At 29.9% G+C, this 27,379-nt stretch overlaps 2 long non-coding RNA genes across 4 annotated transcripts in view; one reads left to right on the top strand and one right to left on the bottom strand.

The window, feature by feature from the left end:
• LOC124424789 overlaps nt 1-26,756 on the top strand; it is a 33,984-nt gene extending 7,228 nt beyond the window's left edge. The window contains exons 1-4 of one of the 2 annotated variants that reach the window (XR_006942381.1): nt 23,968-24,092; nt 25,672-25,758; nt 26,413-26,498; nt 26,615-26,756. This is a non-coding gene — a long non-coding RNA (uncharacterized LOC124424789). Of the gene's footprint in view, nt 1-23,967; nt 24,093-25,671; nt 25,759-26,412; nt 26,499-26,614 lie in introns of those variants that run through there. The other variant, XR_006942382.1, reaches the window with a different exon arrangement.
• Nucleotides 19,019-23,892, bottom strand: LOC124424788. Of its 2 annotated transcripts, XR_006942379.1 has the most exons (4): nt 23,767-23,892; nt 21,891-22,182; nt 19,772-19,812; nt 19,019-19,586 (listed from the first exon to the last, which is right to left on the bottom strand). It is a non-coding gene; the product is annotated as an uncharacterized LOC124424788 (long non-coding RNA). The 2 variants fall into 2 exon arrangements; XR_006942380.1 differs by lacking the exon at nt 19,772-19,812.
• Nucleotides 26,757-27,379: the final 623 nt, after the last annotated feature.

The raw sequence follows: 27,379 nt of genomic DNA, 5'->3' as shown, positions 1-27,379 counted from the left end.
GCTTCGATAATGTCTTTTGCTCGTACGTACACGCACTTATTCCACTCGAGTGACGATTCGACTCGATAATGATCGTATGCCGCACTGTGATTACGCAACGGGAGTAAAAGAGAGAAAGAGAAAAACAGAGAAGAGAGAGAGAGAGGAGACCCGATTCTCCGTCGGTAATCGTTGAGTAAGAGACGAGGTGAAGGTGAGCGGTTAAAGTCGAGAGTAGTGGTGCACAGAGAGTGTAAACTGCAACCACACTCTCTAACTCTCTAGCTACTGAACTAAACATCATAGCAAACTTTGTATCAAACATCCCATCGAAGATTAAAGTTAAAGATGATAGAGGGAGTACGTGGTCTCGTGCAGTACTGAAAATTTCTTCAGATAAGAGGAATTAAATATGAAGAATCAGAAAATATCCTTTTTTCTTTTTTTTTTTACTATATATATATATATATATATATATATATATATATATATATATATATATATATATATATATGTATGTATGTATGTATGTATGCATATATGTATATGTATGTATATATATGTTTGTGTATGTATATGTATATATATGTATGTATATAAATTTGAACAAGTTCAAAGATATAAGAATGAATGCAGATAAGCTGTTTAATATTGTCATTATTTTCTTCTCAATTAGCAGTCATGATTAAAATATGGAATAATAATAATAATAATAATAATAATAATAATAATAATAATAATAATAATAATAATAATAATAATAATAATAATAATAAAATAATAATATTAATAATAATTATTATTTTTACTATCTGAATGTAAACAAGAATTAAAACACAGTAGTTTAAACATTCTAAACATTTTGTGATCGATCAATTATAATTTATTTATAATAGTATTTGTTAAGTCTATTGTCAAATAAGTTTTTTTTTAACATTGTCAGTATGTTTTTCTAAATAAATACCAAGTAAAAAAAGTGGAAGAAAATATAATCGAACTTGAACAAACATATTTTAAGTATTGCAATTTATAATATTTAGATCACGTAGGCCAATGTGTAAAACTCTTTTCAAGGTCGATAGTAAAGAAAATAAATAAAGCTATCTATCTATCTATCTATCTATCTATCTCTTTTAATATTTTCTTTTGAATTAGAAGAAATGATAATAGCATGGTATAGTGATAATAGTAGGTAATTTACGAATTATCTGTACATACATAGAAAAGGACTGAAATATAAGGTTTGAAACCGAATACTTTTCGATCGATCGATTGTAAAGATTTTTTTTTACAGTATATATTGTTGGATTTATTTTATTCTCAAATAAATGCAGAATGATTCGGAATAAAACTTGATGTATTTTTATGAGTTTCCAGAATGACTTGACTTTTATTATGCAATTCTAGCCTACTAAAATACGTTAGGTTTAGAATGAAACATTGAAATAAGTCGAGTAGGTCGATACGATTTGTGTATCGTTTGAAGAAAAATGGAAGACAAAGGAAACGACTTTAAAGAGATACTAAATATCTTTAGCTCGTGAATACTTTGTGCAGTCTCGTAAAGGAGACACGAAAGCAACCTACTCGTCTAAGTTTCGATTTATTTTTATCTTCTCTTGTGACTCGTAAAATCTTACGAGAAGTGCTACAGGTACTTTAACTCTTCTTTTCGTACGAAGTCGTTCAATTTCTTTGGAAGAAAAATCAGTATCGCAGTACTTTGCTTTTGTTTTCAATAGATATAAAAATGTTGAAGAAAACATTTTTGTAAAGTATATTATATTATATACTATATTTTATATATATATATATAGGAGGTATAATAGCAGGTTGGTGCAACGACCATGACGTAATTCTCGTAATGCATTTTCCCGTAGCATGGAATATACGTGAGTCGATCGAATGACGACCGGTTGCTAATCTTTTGAATCAATCGAACGTTTCTAAACATCGACTAGGTACGCAGGAGGAAGACGAGGTCGACATGAACGCTTTTCTCTTTCTCTCTTTCTTTTTCTCTCTCTCCTTCCTTTTCTATATTTACGACAAGCACCCGATTTCCAGCATTTTAATGTCGAAATCTTCGTGAACCTTCTCGGATCCGGTACTTATAAACGACATGTATCTTCGTGTATGTAATACATAGTACCACGAGTTTTAGAAATGTAGTCGCGAACAATGGATAAGTACGGATTCACACGTGAAAGAATTGAAAAGCGTAACTTATTTTGATCGTTTCATGATTTTTGTTTGTTCTTTTTCTTACAGATATCTTTTTTAATATTTTTTGTTTGGCGTTTTATTTATTTATTTATTTATTTTTTTTTTAATATTATCGTATCGAATAAGATAAAAAAGTTCTCGATTGTATTTGTGTTTGACATTGTTTAAATCTTTCAAGAAACAATTTGTTTATTCCTTTTATTTCGATAAAGACTGCCTTGATAATTAATCTACTTTTATATATTTGATTTACATTTCGAGTGTTGCTTTAATTAGATTTTTTTGATTTTACAATTTATGTAATTAATTGTTTACATCTATTATTTCATCGAATTCAAATTTTAATTATGTATCCTTTTTTTTATTTATTCAAATGCTTGACAATATTGGGTATATACTATACAAAAAAGAAAAATGAATAGATATATTGATAATAACTTAATTATTATTTTTATATAACATACGTTAAAATTGCTTTTATTTACAACTGTATTTATGTTTATCGTTGCAATTATTTTGTAATCATATTTTCCATTCTGTCGACTTTTCTTTATCTATTTCTTTCTAGACTCTGTCTTTAGAAACTGTTTTATTTTTCTACTTATTTATTTATTCTATTGTTTGATTTATTATTTTATATTTAGCAGTATATATTAATATTTTATAAATATTTTGAAATGATCTCAATTCTTCAATTGATCTCAATTGGATTTATTTGTTAAAATTTCTTTTATATTGCCGTGTAATGTTTGTATATTTTCGAATTTTGTGCAATCTATTATGATACGTTCACAGTTTTGTACTTTTTCTCTTTTTATTAAGCATTCATTTATTAGATTAGCATGATTAATTTTCATATTTGTTAGTATGTATAACATTATATATTCGAGATAATTTGAAGGGTTCATTTGATATCTCTTTGAAAAGATTTCGATATTTAAATAGATTTTTAAAAATTGGTAATAGATTATATACAATCACTGAGATAAACGACTTATTATCATTAGAAACATTAACGAAAATTTTGTTAGATTAGTCTTCATAAATTAAACAAAAAAAAAAATAAAAGACAGGTAATGAAGAAAATAAATAATTTATCTGATAAATATACACGGTATATCTTTTTTAGATTTTTATTAAAAACGTTTCAGAACTAATTTTAGAAAGAACAAATTTTCTTTGCCTTCAACAATTTTTCTGCCGTTCGTCCGACGTACCCGAAAGCTTGATTTGCTTGACCTTTAACATTCGGTCGTCGGGTCGTATTGATAGACACGTTGAGTTCAAGGCACGATGTGAGAATATATAACTTACCGTAGACGTGGAAAAAGAACATTGTATGACTGATAGTAATGTCAAGTTGTCGATTGAATTCTTTATTTAAATAACACTTTAGGTATCTATCAAGCATGAGGAGACATTTATAATTACTTTTCTTTAGTTATTTATTTGAAATCGTTTGTATTAATTTTGTATTAATTATCTGATATTGACTTTTATTTTTCTATTTGAAGGAATATTAGGTACCATTATTAGATATCAAAGATACTTAATAATGAATTGACATGAATTTATAAAGACATCACTTTTTTTGACTTTGATGTTTATGTTCGAAGATAATTAAGGGAAACAATACTATGGAATATTTTTGACACTCGTATATACTCGCATGAAAGTGTATCATCTTCTATATACCCTTTGCTCATTGCAATCATTCTCGCGGTTAAAGTCTACCAACCGAGCGATTACATCTTCTAATTATATTGTTTTACTATATTATATACGCACGCATACATACATACCTACATATATACATATATACATGAATACATATATGCATATATATATATATATACATGTATATATACATATATATACATGTATATATAGGATTTTTCAGAATGTGTGAGCATAACTTTACTAAAGGATTCAACACATTAAAATAAAAAAATAAAGTTCATACAAATATATATATGGTCGATATGACCTTGTTTTCGAGATACAATCGTTTTTGTATTATTTTATTTACCTGTTTTTTTTTTTTTTAAATTATTCGAAGTGATCACCTTTGGTTCGAATATGAACTTCTAAAAGTTTTATCATTGAGATTCTGACTCATTTAAAGTTAAGTCGTCTGATATCGTTAGAATTAGTTGGCAATTCCGATTAATACTTTAATCGAGTATCTTAAAGTTATCTAGTGATATGTTATAAACTCTAACTGCTTTAGTCCTCATAGATAGAAATCTATTGGATTCTTCTAACTTCAGTGATCATGATGGCCTATTGATTGGATCTTTTACGACTGATCTATTTATTCGGGAATTGTTTGTTTTAATGAAGAATTTCTTATCAGTTTATCAATAAAATTATTGGAAGATAGAAATTCGTTTATATATTAGGAACAAAATTGTGTCGGACATATGTTTATATGAACTTATTTTTCTTATTTTAATGTGCTAAATATACTGCCAATGAAGTTAGTCCACAAGTTCTAAAACATCCTGTATATCGAATAATTGTTGCCTCAGAATGATAAACGGTGAGTCCCATGATCTATATTTATAAAGAAACATATGCTAATCGATCTATCGACAAAATTATATCTAAGTATTATATTTATGTATAACTAGATAAAAAGATATTTCATTTTAATAAGAGAAATGAATTAAACTTATGCAAGATTTGAAATTATTTTTTAACGAAGAACTTGTAAGAGTTTACGTTATAATCGATCGACGTAATACATTCTTCGATTCTTTCGTATTTCGACATTCGAAATGTCGATATTTGATGCTGAATAAGCGTTCCACTTTGAAACAGTCCTGCAAATAATCGCGATTCGTATCATCGTATTCGTAAAATTTTTAATAAATAATTAAGTACAATAAACGGATAGATCTCGTTAAATCATCGAATTATTATAATTAAATCAAATCTGAACAATAATAAAGATAAATTTATAAATAATTACTTTTGAAATCATTTTTAAAGAAATGTAGAATATTATAATATTAACAATAAAGAATAAACAATAAGAATATTATATTATAATATTATATATTAAAAGTATTATGAGAGAAACAAAATTTCTATTTTATTTATTTACAGAAAAAAAATAAAGGGCTGGGAGATGGATGGGGAGGAGGAATGAACATTATAAGGGGAAGTTTTATTTGTAAAATTATATGCTTTTAAAATAGATATTATTAACGAAAATAATCTATGTTAACTTACTGACGACAAAGTTAAAAGAGGAAAACGAAGAAAACGAAGAAGAGGAAGGAGGAAAAAAAAGAAGAAGAAGAAGAATATATATGAGAAGAGGAAGAGAAATATATCATGAGAATTGGAAAGAGAGAAAGATATCGTATCGATAATTCTTAAGTGCGTCAGGTCAGGCCGTTTCTTGGGGGTGTTGCAATGGAGAAGAGATATGAGTCGCAGGGGGTCTACTCTTGTTATTGTTATTTTCCATTTTGTATGACGCCCTTCTTCTTGTCAATATTTCCTCTCTTTCTTCCTCTTTGTCTTTCTCTTTTTTTCTGCCTCCCTCCCTCTCTATCTCTTTCTCTTTCTCTCTATCTTTCTATTTCTCTCTGCTTTCCTCTTCATCCCTCTTCCAGATGTCACAATTTCTTTTATTCATCGTTTCAATACACACAAGCATAAAATAATCGCAAATATTTTTTTCAATGACGTCATATATGCATATATATATACATACATACACATATATATATATATACACACACATATATACATATACACACACACACATATATACATATACACACACACACACACACATATATATATATATATATATATATATATGCGTTGTTGCTGATCGGAAGACTTCGATAATTTCATCAGTAGCATTCTCAAAGATTTACGATGATGAAATTCACTTGTTCGTTTACTCCAGCAAGAATCTCTTATCATTTTGGAATATCGGAAGGGGAATTGATACGGTTGATCGTCGTATCATAATAAAGCTATAATTAAAGTACAAAATATATATACAATATACAAATATATATATATATATATGAATGAATCTTAATTACGTTTTTATCAGAGTGGTGTTATTTTTGAAAGATTGTTAAAATATAAAGAAAAGGATTATTAAGATGGTGTACGTATATAATTGTTTTTATTATATTTAAATTAATAGAATAATTAAAGAGAGATAATAATCAAGGAGTAGTATAAGAAAAAATCGGAATTATGTTAAACAATAAGTTTCTTAGATTTCATTTAGGTAGTTCGATTAGAAATTTGATACGTCCTTTGCGACATTTTGTGATAATTTGATATATGATAGAAAATTGTTAACACCATATATACAGTATTCTATAGTATTTTATACGTCTCTCTAAATTTATAGACATAATTGACGAGACAAATGACAATTGACAAATATCGAAGGAAAACATAACTACAACGATTTATTATAGTTGATTTCATTTAGATTGTAGAGATTAATCGAAATTCGATTGAAATATCAATTTACAAGCCAAATTGATTAACTCCACTTTTTGAATTTTTTTTTTTTTAAATTTAAACATCAACCCAATTCGACGGAATCCTCGTTTTTTAGATTCTTAATAAATTTCCTTAATTTCTATTGATTAATACGATTAAATGACAAAATTTCTGTTTTAGCCATCGAATAAAAAACGAATTTATTTCTTTAATAATAATTATTTTAAGATATATTTTATTTTATTAATTTTATATATCGTCAGATTAAATCTACTTTTGCATTTATATATTCTATAATGTTCATTTGAATGCATATTTTAAATGGGAATTTTAAAAAGCAACATAATTAACAATATATGTATGTCATCACCTATATGCTTAACATTAAGAAAAATTTTAATGATTCAATTCGTGTTCAGATCATTGAACTAATAAGTTCGCCTAGCGGAAAATCCGGAAACGTTTAACTTGTCCCAACTTTCTCGAATTCGCGACAGATCGATGAAAGAGTGTGTTCGTGGGAAATAGTAAGAGTTACATTGGATGCACCGGGAACGCGTTCGTCACTGGGTCGTTCTTAGTGCACGCGGCTGTGCACGCTAATATTAGCGGCGCAACATGGTAACCGAGCATCGAGCTTATTCCTGGCCGAGCAGCTGGCTGCTCGGCTAGTCAGAGTCAAGGTCACGGTATTACAGAGCGCGACTCGTCGTTCCGTTCGTACTTGCGGATGTCTTGCACCGTTTTTATATCCTCCAACATACTCAACTAAACGATATGTATTCGATATTACAAGAAAATTCCAATCCGGAAGTAAGAGAAAATATAAAGGAGATTCGTTTTGTATTGAATTCGATTGAAAAATTTTATTAATTATTAGGTGTATGATATTTCTTTTTTTTTTATTTGGTAGTATACTCGATTCGTATAACGTTTTAATTAAATCATTTTATATATATATATATATATGTATTATTTATATATGTATTATTCATATAAGAACGCTTTCATTACGATTGTGTTAGACAGAGAAATACATATAGTTTTATTTAATATGAATAGCTTTGTTTTCTTTTTCCCTTAGAATTAGCTTTTATTAAGAATAATTTTATTTCGATTATCGTACAACAAATGTTAAAAATGTTTTAAATAAAGTTTGCAAAATTGTGCGGTAGGTCGCTATGATATCCGTGGCATTAAATGTGTTAATATTTAATCGTTTTATATTCTCTTGTAGAATGTCATGATAGAAATATTTCAAATTTAATTTTTAAGCGGATTAATTTTATTTTTGAACGAACGAAATAATTATGATGATAATAATTATTCATAAATTATTTAAAAATGAGAAATAAACGCCGTGTATGTATGAATGTATATATCTATATGTGCGTATATAGCATGTATTATGATATTTATTAAGATCCGAGCTAAATTCGTGTCTGTTAAATTTATATTTGATTTAAAGAATACTTCTACTATCAGGAAAAAAATATTGGCACAAAATACATTTAAAATTCGTTATTTGTTAGAGTAAGAGAAAGAGAGAAGGGAGAGAGAGAGAGAGAGAGAGAGAGAGAGAGAGAGAGAGAGAGAGAGAGAGAGAGAGAGAGAGAGAAAGCTTCGGTAAATTCGAAATTTTCTCTGATGTGTCCTTGTCTTTCAGATGACCTTGGCCTTTGTTTTAGAGATGCGAAATATTTTGCATAGCCCACAGGCAAATCTTTATGTGTGAACATTCAATACGCAAATATACTTTTTTCTTTTTTCTTTGTTTCTTTTTTCTATTCTTTTTCTTTTTTTTTTTTATACTCGTACTACTTTTTTTTCTTCAACGAATTCTTAAAGAAAAAAAGAACGAAAGAGGACGAATGATGGAGACCGTCTTCCACTACCAATAGCCATCTTATGTACCCCTTTATGGAATAGGCGCTCTCGTTCGCTGTTGACTGACTTTATCCTAAGCATTCGTAACCAAAGGCCAAGGTAGTCAACTTACGTTACTTTCACCGATTATGTCGCTCTTTCTGGAGACGAACGCTCTCACTCGCACAGTTACTTTGTCTTTTTGTTATCCATATCGATACTATTATGTTGGCATGCTGTTATTATATTCTCACACTCATACATAGTACTATATACATTATATTATTTACTTTTTCTTTATCTTTTTCTCTCTCCGTATCTTTTATTATATAATTATTGTATAGTACGTGTAATATATGTTCCGTATAATATCTATTATATCTACATATATAGATACTTATACTTTGTATAAGTATATAAGTTACTTTAAGTATATTTGCGTATATGCATTGCAGGTATAAAGATATTTATTGCATCTATTATACTTACTATGTACTATCTGCTATGTCGTTTAATGATACATATAAAATTTTCTAAAACATTTTCAAAATGTTTTGAATTTGTCGTTTTCGTATATTGGTAATTCACGATTCTTTTTCTGTCGATAGGACTTCGTTGCAAACATTATAAATCTGTTAATTGACAGAAGTATTAAATGTATTTGGATTCGATGGTCATTCGTTAAGTATCGTCGCTTTTTTTGCTATTAGTAAATATTCACTAGAAATCACTAAGAGTGAAAACGCTTTGATGGTGTTCTTTTTATATGGGTAGGTATATATAAAAAAGAAGAAAAAAAAATATTAAAGAGAATAAAATAAAAGAAAATATAAAAACAAATCCTTTCTTAGTTTCTCCAATAGTATAGAGTTTGGTTGACGTTAGACTTTAAGTATGTACGACTCCGTTTTTTTTTTTTTTTTTTTAAGAGAATATAAATTTCGTGTTAAGTTAACTCGTACAACGTGTCTTAGGTCTTAGTTAAATTGTGTCCCCTTGATCGTTGTCATGTTCTCACGTGACTGACCGTAATGAAATAAATCGAATTCAAATTTGATATTTTTTTCCCTCGATTTATTCTTTCTTTTTCTTCCTGTAATCATGCTCTAATTGCTTTGAGGAAAACGTGTCAGCGGGGATGTTGATCGGAGTAACTACGAGGCACCTGTTCGCGTTTACCTCGAAGCTGAGAAAAATCTTATTCAACCTCCTTTCACGCTCGATGCGTTTTATCGGTACTGCAACCGGTATAAAACGAAGCCACGTTGTTAATATTGATTTACACATACCTATATATTATTGAGATCTACGTTTATTTGCATTCGAGTGAAGGAATATTCGATTACAGATAATGATAACTGTTTGATATAAAACAAACAGCTAAGGGTCGACTATGAACGAATCTTATCTCTTAGATATCAATTACATTGTTTTCATATTAAATCAATATGGACTTTTAATAAAATTTTCATATTTTATTCAATGTGTTATTTTATGGAGAGAAAGAGAGGGGGAGAGAGAGAGAGAGAGAGAAAGAACTTTTTTGTTAAGATTAAATTAATATCAAGTCTATCAACTATCAAAAAATATATTTATACTGTCCAATTTTTTTTCTTTTTTTTTTAAGGAGATAATAAATTATTATACTGTTTTTTAATATTTAATTAATAGATCCAATGTAACTTCCATTGACATATTATTAACCGGACAAATTATGAAGAAACAAATGTCTGTTTAAACAAAAAACTGATTATTTTTCATAAAATATTCAGTATTACAAATCTTTTCACACATCGAAATTCTTATAATTTTGAAGTATAACTTAAATTTGTGAATTTCGTTAAAGATGAATGAACTTGTTAGACGATAAGTAAATGATGAATAGAGAATGAGTGGAAAATAATGAGTTGATTCGTCATCGGTCAATAATGTGTTTGTATTAACAGCTTCTTTATCTTGAGATGGAAGCTTCTAGAATTTTTTTTAAGATAAAACGACTTGTTTTTGTATAAATAAATAAGTGTTAAGCCGATAGAACTTTGTAATTATTTTACGAGTCAGGAGGAGGAGGAAAAGAAGATGTTCATTTCTCTTTCTTTTTTTTTCTTTTTTATTTGTGTCATCTCGATCGTCGTTCCATCGATTTTTATTTTTAGATGAGTTTCTCAAAATTTGTCAATTTCGTAAAATTACATTAGCGATTTATTAAGAATTTTTCTCCATTTTTGATAATACTGCCACCTTAAAAATGAAAATTGGATCGAATCAAAATTACTTATGGATCATTGGTCAGATAATAACTTTATTTTTTATATAAATTTCAAGTCAATCTGTTCGGCCATTCAAAATAATTAATACAAACGCATGCATAATAAACATTTCTCGATTTTTGTATGAAATTTAAAGGTCGTAAAAGAGTTGTTTTCTCTTTATCTTTTTCCTTTTTTTTTTTTAGAGATAATCGTCTGTTACACTTTTCTCTATCTTAAGATCATATAAAATAAAGATAAAAACAAATGTTTCGAAAATAATATTAATCAATGTATTTATAATAATTTACGAATGTATTAACAAATCGTATGAGTGCTAAATCAATTTTATACAAATCGAAGAATTTATGTTTCTAATACGTTTTATAACAATATTTTATATATAAAAGATATGAAAGTATTTATTGTCTATAATATTTAATTCTATACATCACATTAAATTCTATGAAATCTGGTCTTTTAAATGTCAGAAAAGAAATCTTAAAAACGATTAAGATAATAATTGTAAAAATTGTGGAACCATGGATGACCCTTATGGAATTCAACGTATTAATGACTAATGTTGGTGATATTCGAGTGCGATAACATTAAAAGAGAATCGTGATTCTCAAGTTTGCAGGATGCAATCTCGATGGCGAATTACGCGTTGTGGACTATACTTTCTGCTTCTTACGCAATCGATTTATCCACGGTATTCGTTCACCCCATCGTCGAGAGCTAGATCGTCTCGTAAATCGTTCCGCCGTTTCGCGGCGTACTCGAGGCCTCTTGAGATTACTTTCGATTAATTGCCGTTTCCTGGTCGTTCGAACGTTGGCGCTTCAAATTTGCGCGGTATCTTTGATAAATCGTGTTATCTTTTCTTCCGTCTATCAAACATGAAAAACGACCGAAATGCGTTCACGAACAACGCGATTGTTTTAATCGGTCGATATCCCTATTGAAAAAAAAGATTACACGAAATTAGTGCATCGTTTTTTTTTCTTTTTTTTTTCTTTTTTTTTCTTTTTTTTTCCTTTTTTTTCTTTGCCGAATAATCTTAAAGGTTAATTAATTACCTTTTTTCTTATTCGTTAAAACAAACTTATCCTTATTCCAGTCGCGTTTTTATATATTATCTTCGTTTAACGAATCGAAATAAATGTTAATTGTCGCTGATAACAAATTTTAAAGTTTCATAATATTTTATCATGTATCTATTTTTCCATTCGATTTATCTTAACTCGTACGCGTTAAGGCATTTCCGCAATTTTCGATTTGTGGAAATATTACATTACTTCGTTAAATCTTCTCTTTGTAAAATGCTTTGTGTTTATATCGATAGAAAAAACGCGTATCCGTGTAAGGACGATCGGTGAATGGTAATTAAGGTCAGATTAAGTCATTGCTTAAGTGTTTCTTCTATAAATTAATTTATAAAGTTTATTTCTAAATAAAGTATATTTCTATGAAAGGAATATAAGAAAGGAATGAAAAAAAAAAAATAAAAAGTTGTGTTAATGTAACGTCGTTCGAGTCGATTTCAACTCGAGAGAATGTCGATAGAATATATTGTCGGAAGTTTTATATTATATTGGAAAAAATCTCTATGTATGTGTGTTTTTTTATATTGCTAGAAAAAGAGAGACAGAGAGAGAGAGAGAGAGAGAGAGAGAGAGAGAGAGAGAGAGAGAGAGAGAGAGAGAGAGAAAGACTGTCGTTCTCTCTCTCTTTCTCTCTTTCTCTTTCCCTCTATCTTTCTCTCTTTCTCTTTCGCGTTCAAATGAACTCGAACGTTATTTTACGAGGACGTGTAATCTTCTTAATTATCTTTTAATGACGTCTCGCGCAAAGTAATTTGCGGATCGCGCTAAGCGTTCGCGCGCGGCCTCTTTTGCAATCTGCAATAATCGCGATATATATACCTGACTGCAGTTATTACAAAGAACTCGCTCCTTTCGCGAGGTTAAAGCACTTCATTTCGAGATATTAATTGCACCGTCTTTCCTGGAGAACAACTTCGTGCATTACCGTGTTCGACCTCGTCTTTTCGTAATTTCATTTTACCGGAAGATGAAAGCTTAGGTATCATTGATATGAATTAACAGGAAATACTTTCGAATATTTTACCTCCCCAAGTTTATACTCAAAGTATAATTAGGTAAATTCTTCGATGGTGTTTATTTACGATAATCGAACAAAATAACTCGATTATCCATAAAATTGTTAAGTTTATATAGTAGATAATATAAACTAATTATCTCTTTGAACGTCACGTTGAAAATTCTATTATATCTACTTACCTGTATTACGTCAGTGCGAAATGTTTAGATGACTCAACATAAATGGGATTATTTCGCGTTATCTAAAAATTTTCAAGGATGTTGGGCCGTTATCTTTTTACTACGATATTAGAAAAATTCTAAAAGCGATACATATAGATATTTCAAAATGATCACGACGACTGTAAGCTAATACAAACAATAAAATAAATTTTTTAAAATATCTACTATAATCTAATATAAGAGAATCCGTAATATCGATTCTAAATCCGTTTAACATTTAACAAGGAAATGTAAATCTTCGAATTTTCTTTTGTACCATTTAAGTTCTGTTAATGGAATTTATTTTTAAGTAAAGTATATAAGATTCGGGAAGGATTTAAATGATCGAGAGAAATAGCGAAAATTGCTTTGCCTTCGGAACTGTAAATACTTCGTCCCACGCTCGATTATCGTAGATAGTATTATAGTCTGACAAGCGAAGTAAGGAAAGGAGGAGGAAGAGAAGAAGCAGGAGGAATAGAAGGAGGAGAAGGAGGAGGAGGAGGACTCTCCTTCGAAAGGATCGACGATCGCGTCATCGCGCTCTCGAGAAGACACGCTCGCTCGTTTCTATTTTTACGGTCGATAACGAGGTGCCTAGGATAAATAAAAATCAAGCAAGAGAGAGAGAAAGATAGACAGATAGATAGATAGTAGACGGAGAGAGAGAGAGAGAGAGAGAGAGAGAGAGAGAGAGAGAGAGAGAAAGAAAGAGAGAAAGACAGAGGGAGAGAGAAAGAGAGAGAGACAGAGAGAGAGAGAAAGAGAGAGATATAGTTAGATAAAAAAAAAGATCGGATAGGTAGGTTGTATATACATACATATATACGTTCTTCTCGCATTGGTTGGTACTCACGTATGTGCTTACATGCAACATACGATGCGTACCAATACACACATGCACGGGCGCTCACACGCACATACACACACATGCACACATGTGTACATACATACACGCGTATATATATATATATATATATATATATATATATGTATATATATATATATAAGTACATACGAACGAGAGTGAATGAGCGTAAAGCGAAGCGCTCTCTGGCCTCGTAATGAAAGTGAAATCGAGGGCGCCGGAGTGCCTGGCCGCCTGCCTGCCTGCTTGCTTGCTTGCTTGCTTGCTTGCTTGCTTGCTCGTTCGCTCGCTTCACCTAAGCAACCCCACCAATAAACTTCGACGAGTTGCTTTAGATAGGAACAAATAGTTTACACGTATCGCCTTGACGGCCGATATACCGTGCAGCATCTATTCCGGGGATAGATATTAATCGCGGAAATTCGATGATGTTCCTTTTCTTTCTTTCTTCTTTTTATTTTTCCTTCTTTTTCCTTTTTCTTTCTTTTCTTTTATTATTATTTAGCTTTGTTTTTACAAATGCACGAAGTGCAAGTTGAAAAAGAAGAAGAAGAAGAAGAAGACAAAAAAAAAAAAAAAGAAAGAAAGGATAAAAAAGAGAAAGAGATGGCAAACGTGACAAATCAAATTCCATAAAAACACTTTATGTCGTACAAGTTATGTTGTATATCATCTATTCATATCTTAGAAATTTTCTCGAAAAGATTTATTTAAGATGTTGATTAGGAGAAAAAAAGAAAAAAGAAAAAGAAGAAAAAGAAAAAAAAGAAAAATAATCGAGGAGATAGTGACGTGGAAGGAAAAAAATTTTGATGCCGTACGGAACTCTACTCGTCAGGATGACGAATATAGGTGTTGAAGAGTAAAGGGGGAGTGGTAGGAAACAGAGGGGATCGGCGTAGAATAAAAAAGAGAAAGAAAAAGAAAGAGAGAAAGGGATAGGACGATAATTGTGGAAGGGATAAGCGGAAGGTAGGGAGATATTAGCTCTGCCGGCTTAGAACGAACTTTCACTTTTCTCACCTCCTCGCTCCCCTTATCGTGCTTTGTAAAAAGAACCATGGCGGTACCGGCTCGTCATTGGTCAATTTTCGTCCTATCTCCGTGTTCGTTGGCCCTACCTCCTTTCCTTCCTTACTTCCATTCGTGCCTCTCGTATAGGTAGACGCGATCTTTCTCTTTCTCTCTCTCTCTCTCTCTCTCTTTCTCTTTTTCTTTTTTTCTCTCTCTTTTCTTCTTTTCTTTTCTTTTCTTTTACTTCTTCTATTTCATTCGTGTCGTTTCGTTTTGTTCTGTTCCGTTTCGTTTCGTTTCTTTTTTTGTTCGTCTATCTCCTTTTATCTTTCTCCTTTTTTCTCGAATCACATTCATGTCTTTCCCTCCAGCTTCTTCGCCACGAGGTTCCTTCCTCCCCTCTACTATCCCTTCTTCACTGGTCCTTTCTTTTTTCTTTTCCTTTCTCGAGCCCACACCGAGAGAGATACCAACACTGTTCCTTCTTTTTTTCTTTTTCCTCATCTTTTTCTTTTGCTTTTTCTGCTTTTTCTCCTTCTTCTGTTTCTTCTTATCCGGTCGTCAAGCTGTAAGCAACAGCCTCTCTTTCTGTCTTTCTCTTTCTCTGTCCCTCTCTCTCTCTCTCTCTTTCTCTCTCTCACTTTTTCCATCTTTCTCTACCAATCCTTGATACTTCTGGGCACGGCAGGAGACCTTATGTAACTGACACCATTCTGCCACAATAAACGGGACAAAACACCTTCGATATTGTGGTAGACCGAATGAAAGAAAAAGGAAGGGTTAAAGATCGAGGAAAAGATTTTCAATGATTTATAGATATACTTTGTTGCTTTCTTTTGAAGGAAAAATGAAGTTTTATTGATAAGGAATGTGTAAAGAAATAACTATTCATTTTGACGATAATTGTTAAACATATTCTAAGTTTCTTGACAAAAAAAAAAAAGAAATCTAAAATTTGGGAATTTCTATCATATCGTCTGCGTTGAGTCTGTTTAATTATTGTAATAAAAATATGTTATAGAGAAACGTGAGATAAGATGGATGATAATAAAGATACATATGTTATTACGGTAATAATTATAATAAAGATAGTTTAAAAACATGGGATAGATAGAGACAGATAACATGAGAATAAACATATTTGAAGATTTCATTAAAAAATCAATTTTCTTTTTTTTTTTTTAAGTTTGTTTAACTATTGAAAAAGAAAAGTCGCGTTGATAATGTATAATTATGTTGATCATAAGAATAATTAATATTAGTGGTAATCACTAATTAATATTAATGGTAATTATCAAGAAGACATCCGTGGAAAAAAAGTAGTTGTCATAGTTACATATAATGTAATGACAATGTGTATGTATTTGTGAAACATGGATAGAATTGTTTCTGAAATCTAGAGCGGATTCGACGGTCATCCGTCCCATTGTTGTACGAATATAAGAATTCCGTTTTTGCAATCTTCCCAGGCTCAATTCAAGCCGTGCACCAATCGACGCCCGACGAAGGTTCGCGCGCAACAACAATGAACTGTGGATCCGCCGTTCGACTTACGAAATGGTTCCAGATATTTCTATAATCGCATTGTATCGAACTCCTATGAGAATTCATGCAAATTCTTCTTCTTCTTCTTCTTCTTCTTCTTTTTCCTCCTTCTCTCCCCCTTCCTTCCATTACCACTTCTCCCCCTCCTCGTCTGCTTTAGTTTCCTTCTCTTGTGAAATATAGGTCGATCATGTCGTTTTATGAACCAGACGATCAAAGGGAAGTTAAAGAAAAAAGAAAAGAAAAAAAGAAAGAAATAAAAAACTGAAAGAAACGAAAAGAAAAAAATAAGAGATAATAAAGGAAATACATTTGTAATATTAAATCATTAACATCCGTTCACAGTTTATTGTATTCAATAACATATGAATATTTATTAAGGTTAATGATATTGATATTAAGTTATTGTTTGTTACTTGCAAAACTTTGATCGAGTTTAACTAAACAGGTTAGAATGACTTCCCTCTGTGTCTCTTAATGTGATCGTCTACTCACGAAGGACCTCGTAAAGACATGTAATTTTCTTTCACACTCATCTTCAATAACGTACGATTAGATGATTAACAAAATTATATGTGTGGATAAGATTATATCTTATCGATGGAAAGAAAAATAATAGAAATATGTGTTCCGAGAGATGTAATGTGAGTTAATTGTTATTCGATGTTTGTTACAATTCACATTTAACGACAACGATGATGAGAACGTCGCCGTCAACTACGACGATGACAACGACAACGACAACGATAACGACGATGATGGTGACGAAGCATCGACGGCCGTGGTAGTAGTGTAGGAACAGTGGGGACGAAGTGAAAGTGAGTCGAGCATTGTTTAGGAAGCCTCGTCGGCCCAGTGATTCTCAATAACGGGACACGTGCCAAGTCGGCAAACCAAAATCATATTGAAATTTATTGAATTCACGAAATCAAGGAAGCACCCATTTTCTCGTCCTTCGATGCTTTCTCAGTCCAATGAACACGACGTTGACGACGTTGACAAAGTTGACGATGTTGACGACGGCGACGACAACGACGACGATGAGACCTACTTTCGACTTCTTAGAGAAGCGTATTTAGCTAAGTCTTCTTTAATGCCCATTTTAAATCATTAGTGAAATACTTAAGACTTTTGAATAATTCAAATTATTTTCAAATGTTAATCAAAATGAAAATCATTGGAGCGATTTAATATAAATGTATTAAAGTTTCAAATCGTATCAAATAGACTTTCGATTGCGGTCGGTACGCGACAGAAAAATCACGAATGTCACGAATAATCTTGTCGTTCATTAAAGGTTAGTTGTTGAAACGAGTCGCTTTATAATCTCTCTAATCGTTGCTAAAATTAGTCTTATCTTCTAATCTTGAAATTTCCTCTTTGTATATAGGTATATACCTGTAGAGTCAATAATAACCTAATAGTTATTTTAAGCTGGTAGGAGAAGATTACATTTTCAACAATTTTATTTTACCTCATAAATTTTTTAAAAAAGATAAAGAGGAGAAACGATATGTTGATGTATTAAAAATATTCATGTGAATGTATTTGAAATATAAAGATCTATCTTGTAATATGCGAAAGTTGTGGATCAAGCTTTGGAATGATCGCAAGCAACGAGCGACACGTTGTTTTCTATTTATTTTATTTTATTTCATTTTTATTTTATTTCATTTTTTTTATTGCGTGTGATTAATAAAATACGAAATGATAATTATACTTTTCAGAATAATTCTTGAAAAATGTGTGTGTAGAAAATTTGGTATCGTACAATTGTATTTTTCTCTTTATAAATGGAATACTGTAAGATAGATAGAAAGTGAATTTTCTTCAATCGATGTTAAATTAACTAAAGTATGTTATTGATATTAATCGTTTAAATTTCAGAAGATTTATAGACCGATTGTTTGTTCATTTTCATTCTATCTTGAATTTTTCAGAATAGTTTAGCCATACTTTTGAAAGAAACAGAATACCAAAATTTCAATAGTATTGTTAGCAATGATTTTCTGTTTATAGGTCAAGGCTGTTTTGGATATCGAGTAGTTAAGCAAAGCGTTTTGTTGAATCAACAGCAATTGCACAACTGTGATATTTATATTGCCTTTAAATTACACTTATTTAACAAAAATTTATTTTTGATTAACCATTCAACGATTGGTTATAATCGATCATAATTTTCTATCATTAAAAAATTATTATCATATAATTATATAAATATTGTTATATATTTAAGCTTGCAATAAGTCGAGAAAAAAAATATGTTGTTAATATTTATCAATACATATCTAACTAATGCGTATTCACACACACACACACACACACATATATATATATATATATATACACATTTTTTTTTATTATAATTAATCGATACAATCTAAGTTATCAAGGAGTAAAAATTGAAAAATTTTTTTCCAAGAAATTATCTTTTAAAATATGATATATGTAGGTAAGTAAATAATTATAAATTAAATATATGTTACACTGATGTTCTTATGTTTGTATAGAACATATTTTCTGCTATAAATAATAACTATAATAATATTCTTATGAGCATTAATTAAAATAGAGCCAGTATTATAGATATCTAAGTTCATTTGTATACGTGACCGGTTTATCGATTTCCCGTGGTTGGTCTGTATGCATGCATGTTCACTCAGGATGTGGCATTTCGATTCTCGTATTCGGTATTATTCTTCTCACCGTGTTCGATGCCAGTATTACCGGTATCTAGCCGGCAATGGGCTGATTACGTAAATTACATCGGATTCTCAGATTCTTCTCCTCTGATATTCTTTTTTGGCGAAAACAACTTTCCTCTCGTAGGAATGGTCGGCACTCCAAAGGTGTAACTCCTCATTTCGTATTTGGTCGTTTTTCTTCGTCGCTCAGCAACCTTTTTCGTACTACTATCGAAGAAGAGTCGTTTATTTCTCTTAATGTCTTTGGTATCCCACTATATACCACGATTTCTAATCTTATCTCTTCTTCTATTTTAAATATCTCTTAACGATATTTATTTATCTAAGACATTTAAAATATCATTCGTTAGTATTATATTAATAATTATAAATAAAAATGATATATTCAGTTGATAATATTTATTTCGGTAATAAAAAAGAAAAAAAAAAAAGAAATAAAAAGCAAATTTTACACGTTGAATTGAATTTTGTTAATTTTCGCCAAACTTTCGTTTTAATAAAACTTACGTCGGGTAAATGAACTGTAAGTTGAATTCGGGTCAACTTTCCTTTAAGAAAAAAAAAATAGATAGATAAATAAAAAGAAATAAAAAACAGATAAAGATAAGAAGAAAAAAAAAGAAAATAGAATAAAACGAAATATTAGAGTTAGATTAGAAAGTACCGTGTAAAACTGTGTGAGCATTGTCGTTACGTTTAATGATATATTAACAAAATTTCGGAGCTTATTTGTGATTATCGTAAATACACGTAACACAAATTCGTAGCTATTTTCTCAAACTCGTGGGATTTCCTTAGAGCGTAACTCGTCCGCGACCTTCGCCGAGGTCCATTGTAACTAATTATGCAACAATAGTTTGTTTGCGTGACATCAACAAGTACGATTCATCCGGGGTATTCCTGATAATTTTCCTTGAGAATTTCCACGACTTCTACGGTACGTACAACGATAATTCTCTCTCTCTCTCTCTCTCTCTCTCTTTTTTTTATTTTCTCTCGTTCTCGCTCTCGCTTTCGCTCTTTCTTACTCATTTATTCAATCATTGGTTCTCATCGTTTGGTTTTAATCACTTTTTTCAGAGATCGCATAATTGATAACGCGTCGACGACCGATTCTTAATCGTCTCAATCGAAAATAGATTCAAGGAATTTTTCGATATTTAATGTGCCAAGATAATAATAGTCTAAACTAATCATTTTGTTAACTAACGGAAGTATTTATCGAGAGTTTGTTTTTCTAACGAAAGAAAGAAAGAAAAAAAAAGAAATATCCGGACGGACAATAGGATACGAAGAGATTTGACTTTTGAACGAAATTAAAAAAAAAAAGGAAATATGATTGTTGTGCCTGAAGAAAATTTAATGGATTGATCGTTTGTCATTTCTAACATGATAATATGTACAATTTTACGATACGATAACGGTCATTTACTATCTATCAACTATCATCGAGTACGATCTGTATATGTCGTGAGGACATTTTAATGATACCATCGATTAACGTTAAGCATTTGAATTAGTTCCCAATGGTATTTATTTGATTTCATAATTGATTTAGAAATGTGCAAAGATATATTCGCAATAAGTTGAATGATACTATTAGAGATATTATTATGTATTAATTAGATGTAATCAAAATGAAAATAATGAAATAGAATTATTACAAAGACGTTTAAATAGAGATCTCTAATATTGTGTGTGCCGTGTCGAGAAACTCGTTGCACAGATAGAGCAAACGATAGGGAAGACGAGCTCTGCTCTCTCGGGTCGAGTCGTTACCCGTGACCTCTGAAAGCCGGTATCGCTCCACGTGCAGACCCGGACGAATCGTAGCTGAACGGCCGATTCAAGGACTATACGATTCCCCGACGATTTTATTATTAACTACCAACGCGAACGATAATTTATTTTCTTTTTCTATCGTCATCGATGATACTTATTTTATCGACTAAACCGACTAGAAAATTTCGGCACGTGTTACCAAGACGTGTCCACTCGACTATGTTATCCTTTTATTTTTTCTTTTTTTTTTTTTTTTTTTACTTTTTTAATTTTGTTTTTATTTCTTCTTCCTCTTCTTTTTATTTATTTTCTTTTTACTTTTTTTTTCTTTTTTTTTTTTTTCTTTAAGTAGATGAGAATTGATCAGTTGAAAAAATTTTCTTCTTCGAGAATTAATGGCCGAACTAATGAATAATAATAAAACATTAAAATAAAATAAAAGAAAAGAAAAGAAAAAGATAGAAAAAACGGACGAAGCAATTTACGATTATATTAATTTACGATTATGTAGACAATCTTTGGGATGTTGGCAATGAGAATTTTCTATAGACTCATGATTAATCGTAAAGACGATAATTGTTAAATTTATCATGGAGAAATTTCGAGGAAGACTAAATAATAACATACACGTTACGTTAGACATCTTGGTGAGTTTTATTCTTATTTTTTACAGGATCGATTAGTCGTCGGATTATTTGGAATTTGAACTTTTTCGTTTCTCTTTCTTTTTTGTTCTTTCCTATCCTTTCTTTTTTTCTTTTTTTTCTTCTTTTTTTTCTTTTCTTTTCTTTTTGGCAAAGGGCTTAGCGATTTTTTTTAAGAAGGGATCGATTTTGAGAACTACCTGGAAAGAAGAGAACGATGGCAATGGACATCACTATGAGGTGGGTCTTTAGACGCACGAGCGCAACGATCGCGGTCTTCCGCGTGCTCTTCTAAGAAGGGTCAATGACCGAGGTTGGCCAGCTAGGAATTTGGTGCAGGTGAGAACCAATGAGGAAACGCTTCTTCTTTCGGGCTGGGTTGCAGGGGTCGGAGGAGAGGAGTCTCTCCCTGTCCTCGCTTGTTTGCCTACCTTGCTGTATGTTCTTGCAGGTCAACGACCTAAGCCATATGCGTCGACTTTGTGCTTCCACCTACCGTTTTAAATTATTCTTATACCCTGTCACTGAAAATCGATACCTTCGTCATTTTCACTTTTTTCTTCTTTTTCTTTTTTTCGTTCTTTAGCAGTTTCTCTTTTATTTTCTTATTCTTCTTCGTACTTATCGTTCGTAATCATTTTTGATGCTTGTTAGGTAATTTAAGATCAATTAAAAAAGAAAATTAAAAAGTATATTTAATTTAATGAATTGAATTTGAGATCTCTCTCTCTTTCTCTCTCTTTCTCTCTCTCTATCTTTCTGCCTGTCTCTTTGTATTTGTATCTCTATTTCTCTCCCTTGGAAAATTTTAATAATTTGAATATAGCATGATATTATATTTTTTAATTAACGATTTTACAGAGAATGCCTGGATTTATCTGTATTTCAAAATACTTTGTTTTTCGTTATAATATAATATCCATTGGTTTAATTAACAAAAGTATATTGAAGCAAATGATTTAAAAAAAGGATTGTTAATTCTTAGCCTTCGTCATATTACTTCATTTCATTTCAATTATTTAAGACAATAAAAATATCTATGTAAAGAAATATGAATGTGTAAATGATTATATATCGATCGGTCGTTAGATCGTTTCTTTGTTCTAAGAAAACAGCTTGCGAGCGGCTAACAAAGTAAAACGTAGAAACAGGTAGAAAAGAAGAAATAAAAGAAAGAAAAAAAAAGAAGAAGATAAAAAAGAAAAAAGAAGAGGGTCGATGGCCTCGCGTTTAGCTCCGGGCCTAAATCACGAATAACATACTACATAGGTCGTCATAGGCTAAGTCCGCGGAAGTCAAAGGATCAAAGAAACCACCGGTCCTCCCTTCGTTCTATTATAGAAAAATCGCGGTTGCCTTCTGCGATCATCTTTCGTGGGAATGAAATGAGAGGGTGTCTTCTAATAGAGACGATAGCAGCTGTCTATCTGTTTTTCGCACTTCTATCGTAGACGATGGATGTGAGCCAAACCGTTCGCACGTAAATAAATGTTTCTGGGTATATATATATATATATATATATATATATATATATATATGTATGTATATGTATATATATATATATGTATACATATACATTATATATATACACACACATACGTACGTGTGTTTTGGCATGTACACTTAAATATATTTATTATTTGCTTCATGTATTGTTTTTTCTATTTGTGTATAGGTATGCATATATAAATCTATATAAATAAGTTATGTGATTCGGTAGAATATAGAAACTTTTTATACATAACATATATAACATTTTATATATATATATATACATATATACATATATACATATATATATATATATATATATATATATATATATGTACGTGATACTAAATTTGTATCTATATAAATACAAAATATATAACAATTTTAATTCGTAACTACAGATATATGTTCTAATCGAATAGTTTTGATTTATTTTTATATTTATTTTTCGATCGAAAAAATATCACAGAAATAAAGAGATTAGACTGAAATGGTATTTATTCGCTACTGTCTCATTTCACTTATCTGATTTCTTTTTTAACGACGTTCGTAATTGTTCGTAATATTATACGTAAAAATCGTTACCAAGTACAGAATCTCTTTCTTCTCTTCTTCCTCTTCGTCATTTAAAACGACGTCATCGACAACGTTTTGCCTTTGAAAGTCACGTTTTCGCGCATGTGCTGCTGTCAGAGCAGTTGTGTCGTCGTAGTTGGTTGCTTCGCTGGTTGGTTGGTTGGTTGACTAGTTGGTTGGTTGGTTGGTTGCTTGTTTGGTGCATCGAACGTAGAACGTTGTCATTTATATGGAAAAAGAGACGACACTGCCTCGACCCGAGCGTGTTTTACACGCGCCACGAAGACTCGTGTATATGAGCACGCACGCGCGTTCACCCATGCTGTCGTTGACTGGTTAGATATGTGCTTACGCATATCTTGATTACGTGATGATGCTTCTTCCGCGCTCTTTCTTTGTTTTCTACGTTTCGCATTGTCTCTTCTTCATTCGCTATACTTATTTAACTCCTTTGTATTCATTATTTCGCATTATCATTTTTTCACATTTGCAGATTCTTTTTTCTTCGCGTTACGTCTATTCACTTACTTATATATTATGATCTATGCAAAATGAAAATTAACAGTAAATAAAGGAGAGATCGATATTACGATACGAAGATAATTTTAATCGTTTTAATCGTTCATCGAAAAAGTTCGTTTAATGTTCGTTTTCATCGTATCGCTTCTATGATGCTCATGTAGATTTATTTATTTATTTATTTTAGATATACCCTCTTCGAAGTGATCAAATTATTTTATTCTCCTTTTTAAGGCGAAATCAGTTAGTCAAGTGTAAAAAAATTCACCGTCGATGTTGATCGAATCAATCGAGACATAGTATTTCTATTTCTATTCTTATTTCAAGATATTGGAATCTGTGCTTCTTACTTATCGTTTAACGAGAGATTTTGTAAAAGTGATGCTTCATTTATTTATTTATTTATTTGTTTGCTTATTTAATTTTTTTTTGTTTTCTTTTTTTTTATTTTTTATTTCTCTTCGTTTTATTTGTTATCGCAATATAATCGTTCGTTGTTACGTCATGATGTAGTTCTTTACAAGAAGATGTAGGATGACGAAAAAATATAAAGAATATGTTTTTGCGCGGTAATGTATAATGTTAGGACCACCCACTCTTAGTTTTCCGTCTCATTCTTTTTAAAAGTGTTCGTTTTTCAAATGGCTATTTTTACGCGTCGCCGACCTACGATAACAACTGAGACCGTTTATAGTGGCGGGGAAAAAAATAAAACAGAAGAAAACAAAGCAACGATTACGTTCAGGCGCGTATTTTTCTTGTTAATTGGAATTATTTTACTTTTTTTTTATGAAATTAATTAAGTACTCTTTGAAGTAATATTTTCAATGTTTTTTTTACTAAAATTAAATATATTATATTATTATATCACAAATAAAGATATAGATTATGCGCGCACGCGCGCGCGCATGTGTGTGTGTGTTTTTGTGTATGTGTATAACAAAGATTATAAGTTTTGAATAATATGTTGTAAAAATTACATTAAAAACATATTTGTAAAAGACCACGTCGAAGGATACAATGTTTCTTTAATTTTACATTTTAATCAAAAAGGATAAAATTAGATAAAAAGGAATGATATTTAATTCAATGAATTTAATTATTAAAATAATATCTATATTTCTTTGTTCATTTAAAATTTATCTGAATTACATGGACCGATTATTTTCATTATATTTTCTAATTTTATATATATATATATATATATATATATATATCCATATATAATGTCTCTTTTATTTTACGTATATTAATAAAATATTATTTATACAAAGTTTTATTGTTATTTTAAATCTAAAAAATCGAATCTTCCATTTTAAATTTAGAAAACGTAATTACGTATAAGCGAACTATTGCAGATAGAAGGAAATTAAAATGAAATGTTCTTTTGTTTAGGTACTTTGTCGGGCACTGAAGAAATTATATTTGATCGGAAACTATTACTAAGTTGCAAAAGAATCTACGTCTACGTCGTAATAACAGGTAATTTAGTATAATTTTTTTAACGTATATCATTCTAAAATATACTAATCAATGACGGAATAAGTTATTTTCGAGGGATTATACTTATAAGAAACATCGTGTTTAAAAAATATTTTAGAAAATAAAAAAATATTTCTAAAAATAAACTTGTCATTTACACCGAGGAATATTACGTAATATCATATAATTCTTACTTATTTTTATGATATTAATACACATTTACTTTCTTTTTTTGCGTTTTAACGATGTTAAAGTTAATAATTCATGAGTAATTAATTATGGTTGATTGAGTTTTATATGATATTTGATTTTCGTATTTATACGAATATATATATATAATGTATGTATAGTATATGGATTCATACATGAATACATATAATATAAAAATTTACACACACTTCTATATATAGTACATAATGTACACATTAATACACTATATACACTTCATATATATATATATATATATATATATATATATATATATGTATGTGTGTATATATATATGTATATATATATATATATATGTATGTGTGTATATATATATGTATATATATATATATATATATATATATATATATATCATAATATAATTTAATATTATTATAATTGAATTGTATACTCCTAACAATTTAATATTTACCCAATATTTTACAGCTTTCGTCGTGTTTTAAGAAATGGCAAAACCAAAGGTCGAGTACGAAAACTTTTTTATTAGTAGCTGTTTTATATAATACATCCAGGTAAGTTTGTTTATTTTTAAAAATTTCAAGAACGAAGGATAATACAGAGAAATACGTAGTAAACAATATTTATTAATGTAGTTAATAGAACATTAGGCTATTGTTTCTGTTTGTAGTTCTAAGAGATTTTGTCGTCGTCATGCGTAAACCTAAACAAAACATTATCGAATGTTCACCTTCGCTTGATGTCAAGAACTCTCTTTATTCATTCTTATACGATATTTCCTACAGATAACATTATCGGTAAACTCTTCGTTCTCTTATTCTAATATATTTAATCAATATTAATCAGTATTATTTAATTCGTAATTAATTAAATACTGTAGTAATTTTATTATAACAAAGTGTATTAATAATTACGTTTCGCAGTAAACGTTAACTATCTGCTGGTAATTAATATTTTGTATATTTATTTTTAACTTTTCATATACTTTCACATATTTTAACTTTACATGTGTGTTTGTGTGTGCGCGTATGCACTGGCTTTCTCTCTCTCTCTCTCTCTCTCTCTCTCTCTCTATATATATATATATATATATATATATATATATATATATTATATATATATATATATATATTTCCCTATAGTAAGATCCTGGCGATCAATATTGTTTACGTTATATTAAATGATAACATATGTAAATATTGTCGAGTTAGTTTACTCAATTCCATGAAAACTATGCTTGAAAAATATTTAATTTTTAATAATTTTACTTTCCTCGATTGTATCCGTTGATTTTTATTTGTTAAAAATTAATTGTTTTTTTTTTTTTAGATATATTTATTTCAAGAAATTTTCTCTATATAATTTGTTTTATTTTTAGTTTCATGAATATTATTTTTAGTTAATCAATTTCAACGATATTATTTACAGCTTTACG

Source organism: Vespa crabro, chromosome 6 (assembly GCF_910589235.1).
Source record: "Vespa crabro chromosome 6, iyVesCrab1.2, whole genome shotgun sequence".
NCBI lineage: Eukaryota > Metazoa > Arthropoda > Insecta > Hymenoptera > Vespidae > Vespa > Vespa crabro.
This window is presented reverse-complemented; position numbering and strand designations above follow the sequence as displayed.